General features: G+C 39.8%; 1 long non-coding RNA gene across 1 annotated transcript; it reads left to right on the top strand.

Moving 5' to 3' along the window:
- The first annotated feature begins 527 nt into the window (after positions 1-527).
- LOC124277476 lies at positions 528-14,645 on the top strand. Its single transcript, XR_006898831.1, has 3 exons — positions 528-575; positions 8,280-8,282; positions 14,558-14,645. It is a non-coding gene; the product is annotated as an uncharacterized LOC124277476 (long non-coding RNA).
- Positions 14,646-15,484: the final 839 nt, after the last annotated feature.

The following is a 15,484-nucleotide window of genomic DNA, read 5'->3' as shown; positions in this document are numbered from 1 at the left end:
TTCAGGTTTTGTTTTTGTTTGGGTTTTTGTTCTGTTTTCAAATTGTGTTCGTGATTGTTTTGTTCGTTTGTTAGTTTGTGTGGATTTTTTTAGGGGGGACGATTATGGTTTGTTTGGGCTTTGTTTTTGTTTTTGTTTTTTGTTCTGAAATTTGTCCACTCTCTGTCTGTACAACGTTAAAACTAGCATGTATGATCGTATTCGCCAAGACACATATTAGCACATGGACAAATACTCCAAGACGAATATAAGTCACAAATATGTGGGAAGTAATGCAAGGCTCAGACGTCTACAACGTTGATGAAACCCACGAGCACATGTATAGTGCTTACAATCTCTGAAACACATTCCCGGCGAACCGTAGGCCATATACTGATAATAGGATATGAAGATTCTGTGTATTTTAATCTAAACCTTCTTTAAAGATTATTATCACTGATAAAGGTACACTCCATCGTAAAGACCCGTGAAGGTCCGGGTTAGAATATTGATCTTCAGTAACCCATGCTTGTCGTAAGAGGCGACTAACGGGACCGGGTGGTCAGGCTCGCTGACTTGGTTGAAACATGTGATCGGTTCCCAATTGTGCAGATCGATGCTCATGCTGTTGATCATGATCCCTGGATTGTCTGGTCCAGACTTGATTATTTACAAACCGCCGCCATATAGCTGGAATATTGCTGAGTGCGGCATAAAACTAAACTCACTCACTCCATCGTAAAGGGTATGGATTTGTTATACTGACCTAAACTTGGGTGAGTGAGTGAGTTTACTTTTACAACGCTTTTCAACAATATTCCAGCAATATCACGGCGGGGGACACCTGAAATGGGCTTCACACATTGTACCCATGTGAGGAATCGAAGCCGGGTCTTGGGCGGACGAGCGAACGCTTTAACCACTAGGCTACCCAACCGTAACCCTCTGACCTACAAACAACTTGTACAGGTGATAAACTCATTTTCTAGTGAATAGTATGCACAACGCCGTTTATTCTTAAACCCTTAAGATATACAGTTTAAGAAACACCATCAATAGAATTAATTTATACTCAATGAAATATCTTAACTCAAAATAATTGACACTGATATGGCATTTGTCCCGGAAGGTTTCTCAAGTTTCGGAAATGTGTTATGTCATCTAAACTGAATAATGCATACGACCCTTTCCCCGTATTACAACGGTAAAATATTAGGTACCCACATTAACTCTGAGATAAACTCCCCACTGATAAAACGTGTAACGGTATCGCAGTTAACAGGGCACGTTGTCATTTTCCATTCAAAAGGAAAATAGTGTTTAACCTACTCACCACTTTTACGGTAGAAGACTAAAGACAAGAGCCCTTTTAACGAATACGTTGTCGATACGACCTACGTACGTCAATCGACGCACGGTGTATTTAATGTGGTGCTATCTTCACAGGTAATTGCTTGGTTGTAAAGCAATTAAACAAGCTTTCATGATGCCGTTCTGTAGTACAAGAGCTATCAATGAACGATTGATCTGATAGGTCACTGGAACATAAAACATAACTTACTGGACCACTTAGATTGGTGACAGGGAGTATACTGGCGTTATTTGAGAGTGTTCTGATGAAACAGTGTCTTTAAGTGTGATTATGTTGCCATCGAGCAGGAAGCGGACAAAGAGACAGATTGTCATGTTTCGCCGTGACAATATTACTGTTTGTTTGAACCTAATTTGTGCTGTGTCAGTCGTGATACCGATTCGCGTAGTAACGGCACATTCGGATTAATTCTGTCACGTGAAATATTTATCTGGCGACGGAATTGATTTCAGGTAACGGTGTATTTATGTACATTTGACAATGGCGTGACCGTCAACCAGGATCCATTAATGACACGGGTGTAGAACCCTGAATGGGCGAGTGTGTGTCCATTGTTTCTCCTGGTTTCTTTAATGTCAAGAGCCAAAATGTTAGTGTGTTTGTTTGTTTGTTTGTTTATTCAAGCTATGTGGCGACGGTCTGTAAATCATCGAGTTTGAACCAAACAATCTAGTGACCAGCATCATGACCATCGATCTACGCAAAAGGGGATCAGATAACATGTGTCAACCAAGACAGCGAGCCTGACCACCCAATCCTGTTAGTCCCCATTATACGACAAGCTTGGATTGCTGAAGACCACTTCTAAGCTTTCTGATCTTTACAGGTCTCTTGTAATATTAAAGCACAGATTCATCAGAATCTTGCAACCTTTACCGATTGTCACATCTCACTTAATCCATCAACTCCACTTAAAGCTTATGCAATTACCGCCAGAATTCTTGATCCGACTCTTGTCGACTATCACAGACACATCATTGATTGCCTTACATAAATAAATATTCCTATGTTCTCCCTATGATTCGGCACAACAGACTTTTAGAAAATATGTAAACTTTACAAAATGAATTAAGTACACTTACCGTGTTGCTTTTAGTCACTGGCGCTTTGTCGTGAAGTCACAAAATTATCTCCCGAAGATTTCCAATACTCTGTTTATGGATACAAACTTCAACTTGCTTTACAGAAACTTGTTCGCACAGTCCCCAACGGCAAAATCAGCGTCTACAAAAACCTAAGACATTGCTGCCAAGTACCAACTAAATGGTCAGTTCGATGTTCATCCAAAGGCGATCCACAACACAATGGCTCCCTGTGACTCCGTGACGCTGGGTAGGGGCGATGACAGCAGATACCCAGGGGACGTGGTCTTCGAGTGGTGGTCTGCCGACTAGCACTGACTGTTAGTGCCAATGTTCGCACTATTGTGGGCGCGAGTCCATAGACCAGGTGCTATCGATTCCTTAAGCATCTCGCTACCAATAGAAGCACGCCGAACTGTTAGTCTCTAATTCAGCCGGCTGGGGCTTCGCTGATCACACTTTGGTTTGATGTTATTTGTTTTGGGTGTGTAATTACGGCTTGTAGAGATAATGAATTAGAAACAACCTGTTCACATTTACAAACGACTTGTATGTACGCCTCCAGAAATGAACATTAGACGCTTTGCAGATAATGAGAAGACGTGTCAATCCGGTACTTTGTTTCATCATTAGTTGGGTGTTCTAATGAATGTGGAAATGTATCTTTATATACAGTCGATCCTTGAAGTTGCGGGTTTTTTATTTTGTCCTTAAACGAAAAACTTCCGAACATCTTAATCTCGTCAGTTACCTACCTACCTACATTCCAGTGAAGATCCGAGTTAATAATGATCTTCAGTAACCCATGCTTGTCGTAAGAGGTGACCTGCCTGACGCCTCCCATGCGACGGTTGCCTGAACACAATCGAGTCTTGACCAGATGATCAAGTGATGGGCCAGACAATCCAGTGACACTATATAAAGTTTACTGCTATTATTAAATGAGGATTTGCTTGTCAAATGTCTTAATAGCGGTAAAAATCGTTTGATTATTTGAACTCCATGTCATGATGCAAAAGAATGAAGTTTGAGCGAAGGGAAATTTATGGCCCATGGCTTCATAGTTTCAAATTTTGAAACGTACCCAAGAAACCAACATGTTGATATATCCTTGACCGAGACCAGGAAGAGTGCGGAGAATTTCTGGAGAAATGGGTTTTCAGAAATGTAAAGGGACTTATTAATTAATTTCCTCAAATTTGTGTAAAAGTCAATTCCGGAAATAACGCATTGCCACATAAAAAGTCGCAATGCAAAGGACACCTCATAATCAGACAGAGGAATTGATCAATATTGTTTTACGCCACATTAACCCTATATTAAATTAAAACCGTATTAAACGAACATGCTAATCTGGCAGCAGAGCAGATCACTTAGTCATCAGTCGACGCTTAAGCATTTCGATCGACTTATCCATCCTTCAACGGAGTGATAGAAGTAACAAAGTTATGTAACACGTCAGTAGCATATCAAGGGAAATCATCCATTGTCCTATGGGATCGTCACAGGATTACACGGATACAAACTGAATTACATTGCAACAAATGTTCTTCAGACCATAATTTCGCGGTATAATCCAGCACGTGAACTGTTATGCAATACGTGATCTTTTGATCTGGTTTCAGATTGAAGAAAAAAAGCGTGTCAAAGAATTCTTGATAATTAACGACGTAAAACTTATGAAAGCGCAAGCAAGATTCATCGATACGTATGGTACTGCCTCACGGGCGCGATTGCGTCCACCATTGTTGTCGGCGACCGGACCGTTAGGTTACAGCCTATTAACATACAATGGAATCCAAGAAGGGACATCGTCGCATCGTTCTGAGTTCGATCCCTTGGTATTTCAGTCCTGGCCAAACATCGAAAAATATTATTCAAAGCGCGACAATGCGACATACCGACAAATAGCCTAAATGCGGCGTTGTCACATTGTCGCACTTTGGTTAATGATGCCACGTTTTGCTTGTTTTCGTGAGGGTGACAACGCCACAATGCGACAACGCCTCTCCTAGGATTCCATATCGTACTGCTTCGACTATGATTCCCAAGGTTCTACCAACTCCACATGTGCTGTTTGTATCTGGAAGGAAAATATTACTAGCCTACGATCAGTAACAAGCAAGAGCATTTTGGTTTAACTATTGTTAAACCGAACGCCTATGTACCGTTTGAAAGATGCGACAAACGGGATCGGGCGGTCAGGCCCGTTGACATCGATGCCAATCACTGGATTATCTAGTCGTGATACAGACAGCAGTACAAAAGATGGATAAGTGCCGAGAACGGCGTAAAACAACAACCAAATGATTAACCGTTAACACACATACAGTTCTTTTGGCCCAGGTATTGAACCTAGTTCTTATTAATAAAAACGTACTGGGCAAATACTCTCAAATATATATATATATATATATATACCAGACAATCCAGTGATCAACAGCATGAGCATCGATCTGCGCAATTGGAAACCGATGACATGTGTCAGCCAAGCCAGCGAGCCTGACCACCCGATCCCGTTAGTCGCCTCTTACGACAAGCATGGGTTACTGAAGGTTCATTCCAACCCGGACCTTCACGGGTCTATATATGGTGAAGTTAAGCAGTGAACAGTTGTAGATATATAAAGAAATCCACAAAATATTAACACAACATGAATATCCCTGCTACCCTTCGGGGTCAGATTACAGTTACAGAACATATATATTGTTAGACTACATATATAGTCAGTCCCAAATATTTGCCGAAACAGATTCCGTAGGCAAATCAGTGATGAAGGTACTGCGAAAGGATCTCTAAACTATCGATAATGACACCTGGTGTCCTGCACGTTAGTAGCACCACCCTCCAGCAGACAAAACATATACTCATGTTCATGATTAATGGCATCCCACCGATACACGCTTCGTGGTATAGGGATGATTATGATTATGGGGATGGTTATTAATAAGAGACAGCATATCAAATTCCATACTTATCCCCGGAAAAAAGGGATTAAACTACAGATTTGTTCCGTAGCCTGATCATTTTAGGCCTCTTGCTTCGAGATTGGAACGCGTTGCTAGGGACGAATTCTATGCTGGTATCTGCACAGGGAACAAGCAAAGTGACGCTGAATGTTTGCCGAAAGCCAAGCCACGTGATGAAAATCAAAGGGACATAATCGGATTGAACCTGTTATATCAACAACCGTTACGGCAAATAAATACGTATTTCTTTTAAAATGTATTTATGTAATTAGCGGAGATTTTCATTTAATTAGACCAATCTTAAAGTTGAAATATTGATTGAGGTTTACATCAACGTTTCAAAGTGATAATAATTGGTATTTTGTCCGCAGTCCAATAGACAATCCATAGTGTAGCTGTATTAAAATAGGCCGTGGCCTCATATTGTTGTCGGCGGCCGGGCTAGTTTAAAACCAGATAATATTTCACTTCGTCTTTACCAACTCAACATGTGCTGTTTATATAGTTTCAATCAGTATTTATAATTCGGAAGTCAGGTTGATTGTGAAGCATTTTTAGAGAGACAGTCAACTGTCTTACTGTATCATAATATCATAAAATGCGTGGCCTCGCATTTTCGTCAACTGCCGGACCGGATGAAAAGAGGGCCTGATAACAGTTGATATACTCAACTCGTTTCTTGATCAAGGTGGGGAAAACACACCAAAAAATGATTTTGTTAAACGCCGCACTCAGTAATATTCCTGCTAAATGATGGCGGTCTGATCATCAAGTCTCGGCCAGGCAAACCAGTGATCAACAGCATGAGCATCAATCAACGCAAGTGGGATATGATGGCATGTGTCAACCAAGTCAGCAAGCCTGACCACCCGATCCCGTTAGTCGTCTCTTACGCCAAGCACGGGTTACTGAAGACCACATTTTATTAACCCATACAAAATCATGCCATACTCAGCAAAGTTCCAGCTACGTGACGGTGGTATGTTCAACGTAGACAGAAGCAGGGTCGGCAATAATTCAGCTTTATGAATTTGGTCTGTAAATAATCGAAAGTGGGTCTGACAATCCCGTTTTACCATTACAAGCATCGATCTCCTCAAGTGTATGTTACAGAGCACTCGGAGTTGCAGGTCTTGGACGTTTGAGACCTTAGTGAAATCCATGAACAGGGGTATTGGTGCTAACAAACTTCGAATCATAATCAGGACGAATGTAGGATTCGAACCCACGATCATCGGTTTCCAAGGAACACACATATGTGTAAAGCAAATTATTCAGATAAACATTCTTTCGAAACTTTAAACTACGCATCTGTTCTCTTCCAAGAGAGCTCGTGGATTCTGTAGCTCAAAACCTTCCATGATGTATTTTTCAGTTCCTTTGATTTTGTTTCTCGCCCAAATTCCTCAAAACCATGCCAACCGTTAATTTAGTTCATTGACACATTTTCTACGGATCATGCCGTTATCGTTTCCCCTATACACAATGTTATCTAACCAGTTTCTAGATCAATATCAGATGTTCTATGATGCGGATGGGTAAATGCCCTCCTAAGAAGGTTCAGTTGAGTGGTTGGAGAGTCCCCAATGAGGAATGTTTTCCGAAGACGAAGGAGATCGATTCTTCAAGTAGGTGGACCAAGGGAAGGGCTCTCAGATGTATCCTGTTGGTAAGCACTCGTTTCATGATAAACATTGCCTGGTGTTAGTTTTACAAAGCCTGCACAGACAGGCTAAATGATTTTTTAGGACTGGGCTCCAAGTGATTACACGGATGTTGTGCTAGGACAACGATTGACCCCTGGGCTCCTGCCATATTTGTACTGTACCGCTCCTAGAAACCATGAAAGGTGTTCTTCAAGAACGCTAGGTTGGTTCTTGCTACTCTTTGACGATTTGTCTTCCTAGATGATTCAATAGGAATGGTGGTACGGGTTTTCAGTGAATAAAAACGACACTTTACTGACTAATCGCTTATTTGCTTATACAGTTCTTAGTTTAATGGATGTCTGGTTCATGCTTACTTGAATAATTTGTCATTAATCGTTTTAATACAGATATCGATGTAATATCGTCTAGGTGATGTCATTTCACATCTAGCACAAAAATACTAAAGGGAGGCAAGGTAATCAGAGATCCGAAACACTACCACTGCATGCAGAAAATTTTATATAACCCGTATTTTTTAAAAGAGGCGAGAGAGACCGAATAACAGGTTCGAGATATTGGTGCATTCGAGATAATAGGTTGTCAATTTGACGTCCATTATATTTGTTAAATGAAAGGGACAAAACCATTTCCACGTACATAAGCAGCACCATACACCGAGGTTGCACGGCTTGGAGAAATAAGAACGACATTGATTCAAGGGGGACCACTCTCATTTGCAACACGAAGCCCAAGATCCTAAAGACAGCGGCAGTGAATGCTGGGATGATCAAAGCTGTGACCTCTTTCAAATTCGAATATTTCATCTCCAACCTCTATGGTAACACGATGTGTACATATACTCCCCATCAAAAGTTTAAACTCACTTAAATCACTCACTATATGTTATGCATATATGTTTGGTTACATCGAAGATGAATTTCTCCGCTAACTTTGGCGAACCAACTGCAAACTTTATGCAGATGATTTGCACGAGGATCATGCATTAAATTGCTAAAAAGCATGTGCAAATATCGTGCATGTGAACAGCTGTGTTGTGGTGTAACATTTTGTTAAAAAATCGCCAACTTTCACTCAGTTTCATCATTTTGTTAATCCATGATCTTCAACGTTACGAATTTGTTTTATAATACATCACTTCATGTGTAAACAGTACCTTTAAACAGTATGGAAAATTTTGCAAGATCTAGTTTAGAAGAGTTGACTTAAGTAAGTGGCTACATTTACACTAGTGAGTCTAAAGTTTTGATGGGGAGTATATAATGCAAAGTGGGTAGCGTGGGCACTCTCTCGATTTTAAGCATCTGCTCACTGTCAGATACTCGGGACCGACAGGAAGTATTCTCAGTTATTACATACCACTTTTTGAGATGCGTGCATATTGACTGTTGTCGTGATGCATCACCGGAGTTTCTTAAAAACTAGGAGGTTTCATCGGAAGCGCATAAGCCGTCGGGAGGCAACGCAGACGTTGTGCAACGTTGCATAGTGTTCCCGACGTTCTCTTTCAAGTCAGCTGATCAGCAAAACTACTCCCGTCCGGACTTAATGTGACTTTACCAAATGTGGCATTCAACTGTATGTTTAGCCATTGTGAAATAATTACAAATGTCTCGCATTATGGATTTGCTTGAAATATAAATGGTGGGCGAGCTGGCTATGGCGAAAGGCTCCAGCCGGGATTGAGCCCACCTGTGACCGGCTGTAAAAAACCTTGGAGTTAACCCTTTCAGTGTTGTCACAACCCCTAGTGTACAGCACACAACCCTGTGCACTTAAAAGAACCAACCAATCCGTTTGTATATGACCAGATGGTGGTCACATGAATACATGCAAACACCTTGTTGTGGGTACAGCAACGTGCAGTGAACTTGGACAAAGTCCTGTGACTATGTGTCCCAGTCCACACAGCTGTGAATCGGTACCTTGTAAGAATGAGAAAGCCGCAATAACTCGATGCGCCTTGTGGCAGCAAGAGTTGTATGATCCGCAGGGAGCTGAGATTGATGTCCAATGATCGAGGGAAAAAATGCCAGAACCTTTAGCATGCACTAGTGCGTGGATATGTGTGCTACATAAATATCAAATAATAATATTAATGGTAAATAAAAAAATAATAAGTTTGTAAATGAGAGAGTTCACTTGGAAAATGACTGTCAACTTTGGCCAAATCATTAAACGGTATATCTTTTCAGATTTTCAGGTCATCCCTGAAAAATCTTATATCATAATATGCGGATGTCTCTCCAGTTGTGCACATTTCCCAAACATGCGTAAAAGATACCAGCGACAAATTATTTGTTCTCGTGCAGGATGTGATTCATTATCTGTGTGTTGATATGTGAGCACAATTTTGTATTTACTAGACTGCATTTGGGAGGATGGCAGCTATAATAATGAGTAAGTTTTAACGCCGTTTTGGACAATGTTTAGTCATATCACGGCATGGTAATTTCATGGATGTTCATGATAAACCGGGACTTAAACCAACAATCATAGGTTTCGCGTGCAGGGAGAATTCTGGCGCGTTAGACAACTCTGACAACCTTGCCCTTAATGATAGTAGTGGCGGTTGGGTACTCTATGGTTAACGCGTTCGCTCGTAACGCCGAAGACCCGGGTTCGAATCCCCACATGGGTACAATGTGTGAAGCCCATTTCTGGTGTCTCCCGCCGTGATGTTGCTGGAATATTGCTAAAAGCGGCGTACAACCAAACTCAGTCAGTCAGTCGAATATTGCTAAAAGCGGCCAAAAAACCAAACTCACTCATTCACTAATGATAGTATTGAAATATTGAGACATAATAATGTTCTTGGACCGCTGTTGCTCAAGACCAGAGTAAAACGTTAGAACCTTACATTTAGAAGCTCTTGTTATATAGTAAGGTATATTAATATCGTAAGTGCTATTGGTTATCAATTTGCCATATTCGATAGGGATAAGGTCCACTGGTACTAATTATAATTATGCATGACGTCATGACCGGATCCAGTATCCGTCTTATCACCTTCATCATCGGTAAGAAAGCACAGAAATCGAAATTCGTCGTCTTGTTTATCCAAACATAACAATAACCGCCGGGGTAAACGAACTGTAGACTGTCTGGTTTGTATGTCGATGGTAACCACCAGTTATTGGTGGGGTCAGGATTGTAAGCGTCATCACAACACGTGAAAGGACATTTACCTGAGGCGCCAATAACACCACGGCCTTGACCTCTGTTTCCGAGACTGTGCCAGGAGCTGTGGAAGACATCTCAAACAATGGCGCTGCCATTTCAATACGTGCAGCATGATTTAGTGCCAATAAATGGCAAATATATTATAATTGGTTAGTGAAGGTCTTTGATGGTCAGGGAAGGATCAAATAACAGTCTTCTGAAAGCATTTTATTTCTGTGAAGAACAGTTCAAATAGCTAGTACACCCAGTGTACTCTGCCAAATATTTGTCCAATCCAAGCCTTTTACTGGTCACTGTAGGACCGATCATTGTATATGGGTTTGGGGACAATTTGGAGACAATGAGTTTATCGAAAAAGAAAATTGTCGCTGAAATTGTTTGAAAAAAGTATTCATGCCTCAGACTAAAAACAATGAATTTCTTGTAAGACTCATTGTTGTGTTGTGTGTTTTATTTTATTTTATTATTTTGATTAGGAATATATTTAGTGTGTATAACACACGTACAGTGCAGACAATTATTCATCACTGTTTTATCTCAAGCCTAACAATTGTATTTAACATGGTCGTTTTGCCTCCATTCCGAGTATAATGGCACAGACATGACGCCTAAACTTATTAACGATTTTTGCAAAAATAATTTGTTTGATTTGTGTTTTGGCAACTGGAGCTGAACAAATATCTTGTCACCGAGATAACCTGAGGAACTATTGGACGAATGGAAAGATGAAGTTATCACTCTTGTCATACAGTCTTGTGGGAGTTTGTTAATCGGTTTTGTGTGGTTTTCAAATTATGAATCAGATGACTGAGTTACGCTTGTCACTAATATTTCTAGTCTAAGTAGGTAAATCAATGGAAGGGGACTGGCTATTTGAATATAACTGAACGGAGTATGGGATATTCCAATTTAAGATGATACTATTTGGGAACTAAGTTGTATGGTTGTATATGGATTTAGGATGTAGTTATTCCATTCACATTCACAACGCGTTACGAACATGATCAGGTTATATTCAAAGTGCACAGTGAAACGCCTAAATGTGTTGCTATACATGTCAGTAATAAAAAAACGAAGCGGATTCAAATGAGTTTGACTTTTCGTGGTAAATGACATAATTATGTCGCAGATTTTAAAAAATATTTCTTTGGAAGAAAAAAACATAGACGCATTGTTGTGTGGTGTACTTTATTTCATTATATTTTTGTTTAATTAGACTGATTTAATTTCAGCGGTCATCTGACGTCCAACGACTAATCCAGATCTCAGTCAGATATCGCAGTTACACTGTTAAACTATTTATCTCATCATTCAGGTTATATAGTACCAATAGCAGTGACACTTTTTATTGAACATTCACTAATTTTAGGAAACCATTAAACCACTTGGTCGTAAAGTATTATAATGCTTCATAACATGGAGATTGTAATTGTCTGGTTTCCAACCGATCAAGATCAATTGTAACTTGCAATACGTCCTTAAGTCGACAAATACAAACCGGTTTCTCTCCGAATTCAATTTTGGTTGAGGAGTGCAAAATAGTTCCGCTTCTAAGATCAAGGTTTTACAGAGAAGAAACCCTAAACTGGCTTGTGAGAAAATCAATTTCAGTTGATATTAGGAGTCAGAGAATGTTGATTATCAATACTTTTAAATTAAAGTGAAGTCGTTTACAATCTCACAGAAAAAACTGAACTATGGAACTGATGCGTTCGATTGCTTCAAACCAGTGAATAAAATAAAGTAATTAAAATGTTCATGTGTGTTATGTTAGTCTCATTAAGAAACTCATGTTATGTTTAACGATTTACCTTATTAGCTGACACAGAAAAAAGCATGCAATTAAAGATCCCTTAACTCCCGTGCTACTCATCACGATGTTTTACCACGCTATTTTAAGACAAACGTACGACCTATGACTAATTACTGATTATCTGTTGGGAGGAAATTTAACGACTTAGTTTCGAGATTCATAATCTGCCAATCCGATTTGCGACTAAATTTTTTAGTCTTTTTTTCCCAATCATGAGCGAAAAACAAATACATTGCAACACTCATGGAAAATATCAGCCGAAACAATAGCTACTAAACTTGGCGATAATTTACCTCTTGAATAAATGAAAAAGGATTTTCTCGGTATACATGGCGCAGTACTGTTGCGTACAACGCTTCTTCGGCGATTCAAGATCCGACACGAAAAACAAGCTGACCATTCATAGCATACCGAAGGACGATCATCTTGAACAATGGATAGTACAGATGCGTCAAGATGTTGTTTCATCGTTAAAGGTGCTTATTTTTTTGCACAAAATTCAAACAAAACGTTGGGGTGAAAATAAGTACATGTTACGGTGCTACCCGTGAAGATCCAGGTTAGTCTTCAGCATACCCATGCTTGTCGTAAGAGACGACTAACGGGGTCGGGTGTTCAGGCTCGCTGACTTGGATGACACGTCATCGTATCCCCATTGTGTGGATCGATGATCATGCTGTAACATATGTTATATTTGGGATTACACTTTCTTTGTAAAATACAGATTCTAGTACTTTTGTTGAGTTGAGTCCCATCCATGATTCGAACCCACACCCTCAGAGTCAGGCACCTAATCGCCAGCACACAAAGTCAGACGCCTAAACCGGTCAGCCACCGCGGCTTCCACAAAAATGGAAGTCGGACAGCTGGTAGTCTAGACTGCGGACTTTGTGTACCCCTCTGATAAGTGTTAATTGGCACGGCTCCCAAGGCCAAAAGCTATGAAATACACAATACCATTTAGAAAGTGGTCAAACTTTCTTTGTAAAGTACAGATTCTAGTACGGGACTCAACCCAACAAAAGTAAGAGAATCTGTACTTTACAAAGAAAGTGTAATCCCAAATATAACATATGTTACATTTGAGCACTTTCTAAATGGCATTGTGTATTTCATTGATGATCATGCTGTTATTACTTGAATATTTATAGACCACCACCACATAGCTTGAATATTGCTGTGTGCGCCGTTAAACAAGCAAGCAAACAATCTCCATCAGCTGACCGAGCAGTTAGATAGGATTTTTCTGTTATTTCCTTGTGTAAAACCCCGACAACCAGCTCTAATTATCTATACATCACGTTGGAAACGCTACCTTGTTGGTTTGTTGTTGTTCAACACGCGCATGCCAGGATGCCTCATATTCAAGGCTAAATAAAAAACTACAAAAATATGAATCCAAACTCCAAGTGCCAAAACCAGGTATTTAGGGGCGTATTCTAGTTTTCTAGTTTGTTACATCCACTTTGATGGGACTTATTGGTACTGCACCAAAAGCCATTGAAAGCCGTATCTGCTCTCTTTATGCCGAGTCCATCCCTGATAAAGAAATAACTAAGGAAACTGGTGTTTCAGATCCGCTTGATGTTGGAGATAATACATGGCATTTAAGGGTTGACTCCTATACAAAATTTACTTACAATGGGCGGGCGGCGAAACCTAAAAGATTGCAAGGTAACGTATACATGTCAACAGGGCCATCAGATAGGGGCTCGAGGCTGTATTTTTGAAAAGTTTAACAGTCCAGAAAAGGCCATGCTTGTGCAATGGAGCCTACATGACCTTATGGGTCCAAAGAATGTAAGAATTTATGGATGCCAACTTCTTTATTATGAGGAGCACGATTTCCAGAGTACATTCTTGCTCCTTCATCTGGTGAATGATGAAGTACCTGTAAATCAACAACAGTAATAACAAACAATGGTGGGTACTCAACAAGGAAAGCCAGTAGTTAATTGGCGCTGGATGCTGAATGGTAATGGCAATTAACAAATAGAAGCCAAGAATTAACCCAGGCATAAATGGTCCTGTTGGGTGATCAAGCACTGATAGCTAATGGGCAATGGAGGGGACTATTAGCACTGAATGGAGTTCGTGACGACATTAAACCCAGCACAGAATAAACACGTTGACATCCATACATTTTCACCTTTTATGTGTATCACTTCTAAATGACGTTCAAATATATTAATACATGTAAATATATTAAACTATGTACAGCATATATCCGTGTTTGAAGAAAACAGTTTACAATAGGAATATCAATATGAAAGAGTAAGAACAGTGGGAGGAAGGAGAGAAGGGACAAGTTTAAGAGAGAAAAGCTAATGACATATTTAGAAAAACGAAACAAACATAAGACGTTTCAAATCACTGAGACCACTTTTGGAGAGAGTATGGATCTTTTGCTATAAACCTACTTAACGTTTACATAGCTATGCTCTAACGCTTTTTATAGCTGGCCAAAATATGGTCGACACATGTTATTGTAGCCCATTTGCGTAGAACGGTGTTCATGTTGTTGATCACCGGATAGTCTGGCCCAGACTCGACAATGCTACAGACGGCCGTCATATAGCTGGAATATTGCTACGTGTGGCGTTAAACAACAAAATGTAAGTTTGACAAAGCAACGTGTACATGAAGTCATTCAGAAGAGATACACATCATGGGGAAAATGTAGGAATGTCAACTTCTTCACATTGTTACTCCGTCATCAGGTGAATAAAAGATACGATGAAGATAGGTATGTGAGTAATAAGAAATGGTGTACAACTAACAACAGAAACCAGTCTTCAATTGGTGTGAAACACAGGAGTAAAGTAGTACTGACAGATATTACGACAAGGGAATAATTAGCACTGGTTGATGATCGTGATAAGCACTGATATATCATCTGATAATAGTGATGGAAATATGGAAACCACCTGGACTAATAGTCAAGATAAAAGCTGGACAACATAAAGAGAATAATGAACAATTTCCTTCACCATGTATTGGGTTCAAGGATCTTTATGAATAAATCATGTTTGCAATTAATCAAATATTTATGCATTAATATCGCTTTACTATGTCTATTTGCCAATTCAAAATGACTTTGCCAGTAGCTTTCAAGACTGGTTTCGATTATTATAATGATGGGCGTGACGAGGTTAGTTGATTGTAAAAGTTTAATAGATACAAAAATGATCTCAAAATTCAGCCATTCATTAGTTTTTCTAAATTGTTCATGTACCGGCACATACTTATATGGTAGCCGGCAGCTTACCGGGTTATTTCCCCAGAATGAAAACATGGATACCAGTGTTTAAACATACAGAATAACGTAGCTGAGACAAGCGAGGATGCAGGACGAATGGATAACCAACGAGATAATTTTAGATAGCCATCTATATAAAGTAGGACTTTTGGATTTTATG

This window comes from Haliotis rubra, unplaced genomic scaffold, assembly GCF_003918875.1.
Source record: "Haliotis rubra isolate DU_JTF1 unplaced genomic scaffold, ASM391887v1 Scf222, whole genome shotgun sequence".
NCBI lineage: Eukaryota > Metazoa > Mollusca > Gastropoda > Lepetellida > Haliotidae > Haliotis > Haliotis rubra.
Note: the sequence above shows the minus strand (reverse complement) of the source record. Positions and strands in the feature narration are given on the sequence as shown.